Below are 6,296 nucleotides of genomic sequence, written 5' to 3'. Positions count from 1 at the left end.
ACTGTTTATTTCCCTTTTATCATCCCTTTTGCTATTAAGCCTTGAGTAAAATCTTTTTTTAATGTTCTAACCAGATCTCTGCTGTGCTATTGGGAAACAAAAGGACTGATTGCCCACTTTTGGCCCTAGGGGGTGAAGAATCTGAACTTTATTTAAATTAAATAAGAATGACATTATTTTACTTGAGGCTCTTTACATTTTTTTAAAAATGCAACTTAATGTTACCTTTCCAGAACTCTTTGAATTTTAACATTATTATAGATTTTTCCCACTGTTAAAGGAATTTTCAAGCATTCAGAAATCATATGCAGCAGACATTTTTGGACAGAGGTAACTAGAAATCCTCCTACAGTGGAAATCTCCTGATGTCAAGACTGCTTTCTGGGGACTTCCCTGGTGGCACAGTGGTGAGAATCTGCCTGCCAGTGCAGGGGACACCGGTTGGAGCTCTGGTCTGGGAAGATCCCACATGCCACGGAGCAGCTAAGCCCATGCACTCTACTGATCCTGCGCTCTAGAACCCGCGAGTCACAACTACTGAGCTCACATGCTGCAACTACTGAAGCGCAAGTGCCTAGAGCCCATGCTTCACAACAAGAGAAGCCACTGCAATGAGAAGCCCGTGCACCGCAACGAAGAGTAGCCCTCATTTGCCGCAACTAGAGAAAGCTCACATGGAGCAACAAAGACCCACTGCAGCCAAAAATAAATAAATAAAGAGATAAATTTATTTTAAAAAAAAAAAAGGACTGCTTTCTGACTCATAGTACCCTGGCTTATTTTTTTAATTGAAGTATAGTTGATTTACAATATTATGTTAGTTTCAGTTGTACAGCATAGTGATTCAGTATTTTTGCAGGTTATTCTCCATTATAAGTTATTACCTAGTAATGAGTATAATTCCTAATGCTATATAGTAATATCCTTGTTGCTTATCTATTTTATATATAGTAATTTGTATCTGTTAATCCCAGACCCCTAATTTGTCCCTCCTTTCATCCCTCTCCCTTTGGTAACCACAAGTTTGTTTTCCATATCTGTGAGTCTGATTCTGTTTTGCATATACATTCATTTGTATAATTTTTTCGATTCCACATATAAGTGATATCATTTGTCTTTGTCTGACTTATTCCACTAAGCATAATATTCTCTAGGTCCATCCACATTGCTGCAAATGGCAGTATTTCATTTTTATGACTGAGTAGTATTCCATCTTCTTAATTCAGTCATCTATTTTTTAACTTTTTATTATTTTTTTTCCTTTTTGGCTGCACCACACAGCATGTGGGATTTTAGTTCCCCAACCAGAATCGAACCTGCATTCCCTGCATTGGAATCTTAACTGCTGGACTGCCAGGGAAGTCCCTCAGTTATCTATTGATGGGAACTTGGGTTGCTCCATATCTTGGCCATTGTAAATAGTGCTGCTGTGAACACTGGGGTGCGTGTATCCTTTCAAATTAATGTTTTCATTTTTTCCATGTATATACCCAAGAGTGGAATTGCTGGATCATATGGTAGTTCCATTTTTAGTGTTTTTGAGGAAGCACCATAGTGTTTTCCGTAGTGGCCGCATCAATTTACATTCCCACCAACAGTGTACCAGGGTTCCTCTTTCTCCACATCCTCTCCAACATTCGTTGTTTGTAGACTTTTTTTTATATATAAACTTATTTATTTATTTATGGCTGTCTTGGGTCTTCATTGTGGTGTGTGGGCTTTTCACTGCGGTAGCTTCTCTTGTTGTGGAGCACATCTCTAGGTGCACGGGCTTCAGCAGCTGTGGCTCACGGGTTCTAGAGCACAGGCTCAGTGGTTGTGGTGCACAGGCTTAGTTGCTCCATGGCATGTGGGATCTTCCCAGACCAGGGATTGAATCCATGTCACCTGCATTGGCAGGCAGATTCTTAACCTCTACACCACCAGGGAAGTCCTGTAGACTTTTTGATGATACCCTGGCTTACATTTTGTGTTCTGCAGATCTTCCTTCCACTATTTCTCACTCTCACTTCAACCCACCCTAATATCTTTAAAATCCTCTAATTGCCTTAAACAAACCACAGAATCCAAAGACTAGTAAAATTCAACTTCATCTACCATAGCACCCAAGGTACTCATTCCCTCCTGGAGGTTGGAGCCAATCTTTGTCTGATTACCATCCCTTGTGGTCAAAAAAAGTCAGGAATAAGGATATTCTTATTCCTCACCATTTATTCAGCAGAATGAAAGGCTGAGAAACTTGGTTTTATGAAAATGTAGGAGATGGTGTGTGTCAGAGAACAAAGGGGTAGGTTTGGTGTAGGTGGATCAACATTTCATTTATGCCCAACCCGCATCTCTCTTGTTACCTCTACTGTAGAGGTTTGAAAGCCAAATGCTGCCTTCCCAGCTCTCTAGCAGTTCAGGATGCCATGTGACCCAGTTCTGACCCAAAAGAGTACTACTAGGAGGTTTCTGATAAAGCATATGTTTTCCTAATTGACAGGAATAGATGTGGCTGGCATAACCTTTTCTTGAGCCCCCTTCTTCTGTCTTGAATGCAAACATAATTGTTGGACATGCAGCAGCCATCTTGAGACCACATGGAAAAGACTGAGAGATAACATCTGCCTTGTCATCATCAAGCCACTAAAGCAAAGCCAGCAACTGCTAACCTCTGGCCTTCTTGTTGTGTGAGAACAATAAAATCCTATTTGTTTAAGGCCCTGGAATTGGCATTTCTGATACTTTTAGCTGAGCACAAACAATCCTTATTGTAAACAGCCCAGTGCTGGGGACCAGAATATTTCTGAGTGAGAGGAGTGTCTTCTTTGGTTTATCTGTCCAAAATTATGCAAACAAAAAGTTGACTCAAACAATGAAGATAGGATTTGGGCTTTCAGATGTTCATAACCAAGCAAATCAAATTTCTTATCTCTAGTAATCTGGACCAGAGTGATCCAAACTGATTAATTCTCAATTAAGATTTTTAAGTCAAAAGACTAAATCTTTTGAGCCCAGTTTTTAAATACTCCTTTGATTCCAAATGGCAGGACACCAGGAAGCATTATTGTCTGTCATGTTTCTTGCCATAGAAAAGGATTTGGAGTCAGGAATCAGAAAATTCAAATTTTGGTTATGTGTGTGCCCTAAAGTCACTGTGTGGCCCCCAAGGTGACTTCTCTGTTACTCCTCTATACAATAAGGAAAATGATATGTACCACTGGTAAAAAGAAATAATTTACTTGAAAATATGCTTTGAAAAGGAGGATGTGCTTCTCCTAATGAAATGCCTGATTCAAAGTCAGAGAGTGATGGGAACTTTATAGTGAGGGAGTGACATCACCTGAACCCACTGATTAACCTGAGCTTTACTCAAACCAGAACAAGATATTGTAGGCCTCCTGATTCTGTGCAATATGAAATCCACCTCTAATATATTCTTGCCCCAAAAATGGATGGAAAAGAAAGAACCTGAATTTATTCAGATTTTTAGACCTTATTTCTAGTCTTCAGGAAATGCAGAAGATAGAAAATCAAGTGAAACCTCTGCTTCACTGACACATGAAATTTCTGCTAAATGATACCATGAGGAAGCAAGCAGGCAAATTCTGAATGTGGAACATTCCTCAGGACAGCTGACCTGGTTTCTTAAAAAAAGTCAATGTCATATGAAAGGAAAGGGCAGGAGAAAGGAGAGATTATAGTAACAGATTTCAAAAGACCCAAAAGCCATAACATAAACAAACCAAAAAACATTTTTAAAGATTTAAGAGCTATACAATCAAAGACAAGTGTATCTTGTTTGGATCCTGATTCAAAGAAACCAGCTATAAAAAATTTCTTTTATGGTCTTCAAACCACAGCAAACCACAGCTACTGAAGCCCATGCTCCTAGAGCCCATGCTGCACAGCAAGAGAAGCCACCACAATGAGAAGCCCACGCACCACAACAAAGAGCAGCCCCTACTCACCACAACTAGAGAAAGCCTGCACATAGCAACAGCCAAAAAAAAATTTTTTCTTTTAGATGATTAGAGAAATTTTAATATGGACTGGATATTATACGATACTAGAGAATTATTATTTTTCATTAGGTGTGTTATGGCCATTGTGACTATGATATGTCATTTTTAAAAGATATATAATGAAATATCTAAGGGTGAAATGACACTTAATATCTGGCATTCACTTTAAACTACCCCAGCCAAACCAAGAGGGAGATAGGAAACAAGAAGGCAAATGTGATGCTTATTGGAGTTGGGTGATGGATTTATGGGGAATTACTATACTCTACTTTTGTGTATAGTGGAAAATTTTCACAATAAAAGCTGTGAAAAAAGGTATGACATGCTATATAATGTGGCATATTATTTAAGTTTGCTAATTTGTGGTTTTTTTAAATCTTAGATATAGTATATTTTCAGTTTTCACCAAAGGGATGATGGCATCCCAACAAACCATTCAAGGTACTAAGCCCTTCCTCACATGCCCTGAGAATGTCTCAGAAGCTTCTTCTAAAGAGTAAGCTTGTATCTACAGAGCACAGAGCAAAGCAAAGCAAAGCAAAATCATATAATCATCTGGTGACAGAGTAGACTACACAATTCAGATAATTCAGTCTTTCAATATACAATTCTGACCTGAATTGTGCAGTTTGGCTGCCTCAAAACTTAAAGTGCTTTAATAATTGTACAGTCTTCTCTTTACTGCATACTGTTTAGACTTAGTCCAAGTAGGAAAAAAAATAAATCACCTTTGAAGTTAGCCAGAGCAGCCATGAGACATTCTAGCTGTTTTCAAAATAGTGGCTCCAATACTAGGATGTGCCGAGTATGTCATGATGCTCTGATGAACAGGAAAAACTGAACAGGATGCATCTGACAAGAGTTCATGAAAGCTTTCAAGAAGAGATGGGGTGGTCTGAGGAGGGTACCCTGTTCCAAAGCAGAGTCACCACAGCTCTGCCTCTTGCTCCAAGAGTGGCCCCAGGAATTATGATTCATTTGCCAGCTCTCTCTTTATTGACTTGGTATTCCTTATCTGAAGCCTGAGTCATCATTTGGTTCAGATTTGGGTCAAGGCTCAAGGCAATGATGGTTCTACCAAGGAGACAAAGTGGAGAAACTGCAGAAAGAAGCATATGCTGTCACTGACAAAACTTTTTGGGATTGCACATGAATGTTCACAGAAATTTATTTGTAATAGAAACTGGAATCAATCCAAATGTCCAGGAACAAGTGAATAGATAAACAGTACTACCCTGTGATAAAAATAAACTATTGATTCTTGCGGCACTATGGATGACTCTCAAAAACTCTAGTAGATGCAAACTGATCTATAGTGACAGAAAACTGATCAGTGATTGCTGGGAGGCGGGTGGAACGAGAGATGGATTAGGAAGGAGCATGAGAAAAGTTTAGGGATGATAAAAATATTCGTTATCTTAATTGTGGTAATGATTTCATGGGTGTATTCACATGTCAACACTCAGCAAATTGTACATTTTAAATAGGTCAGTGGGTTGTACATCAATTTTATCTCAATAAAGTTGTTAAAAAAAAAACTTTGTGGGACAGTGTTCTCTCATGCAAACAAGTACTTACCTCTTATTAATACTTCCCACAGCCTGTTTCTTTAGCAAATATGTGCTACAGCTGTTTCATTAATTTTTGCCAAGAGGGGTGATTTGCCCTCTGTCCAGGGCATGAAACTGATCCTCCTGACCTGCTTTTCTCAAAGCAGATTTCAGAACGACTGTGCTCTGTGTGTGTCTGCTTGTCCCCATCTCCCTCTCCCCATTTCCCTCTCCCCCATGTTTAGCACTTGCAGTGGGGAGCCATAAGCATACCATGTAGGTTTTTCTTCCCATTTTATACTCAAACACAGCCTCTGACAGCATCTTCATCACACCCCTCAGCAAGGGTTGTTCTCAGTTGCCAAAGAGTGGCTGTGGTTCACACCAGATTCTAGAAAGACCAGCTCAGAACTGCCCTGCTCCTAGGCCTGGTTTATAAGCCCAAACTGAATCTCAGAAGACAGTCAACAATTCAATAAATATTTCCTGAGAATTCACCCAAGGCAAAGTTCTGGATAAATGGATGATGGGGGAGGGGACAGGATGGATTTTTGAGAGGAAAATGATTCTGGCATGTCGTAGATGCAGGAGAGGTAGGATGTGTGAAAGAAATCCGTGTATAATATCAGGATACATAGAAGAGTATGGAAGATGAAGTAGAAAGATGAGGAGAAAGTAACACAGAGGCACATCTTGATAGTGGATTCCAGAAAGGCTTTAAAAGAGCTCAAGAACACAA

This window comes from Hippopotamus amphibius, chromosome 6 (genome assembly GCF_030028045.1).
Source record: "Hippopotamus amphibius kiboko isolate mHipAmp2 chromosome 6, mHipAmp2.hap2, whole genome shotgun sequence".
Classification (NCBI taxonomy): Eukaryota; Metazoa; Chordata; class Mammalia; order Artiodactyla; family Hippopotamidae; genus Hippopotamus; species Hippopotamus amphibius.
The sequence above is the reverse complement of the archived record's forward strand: the minus strand, read 5'-3'. Positions refer to the sequence as shown.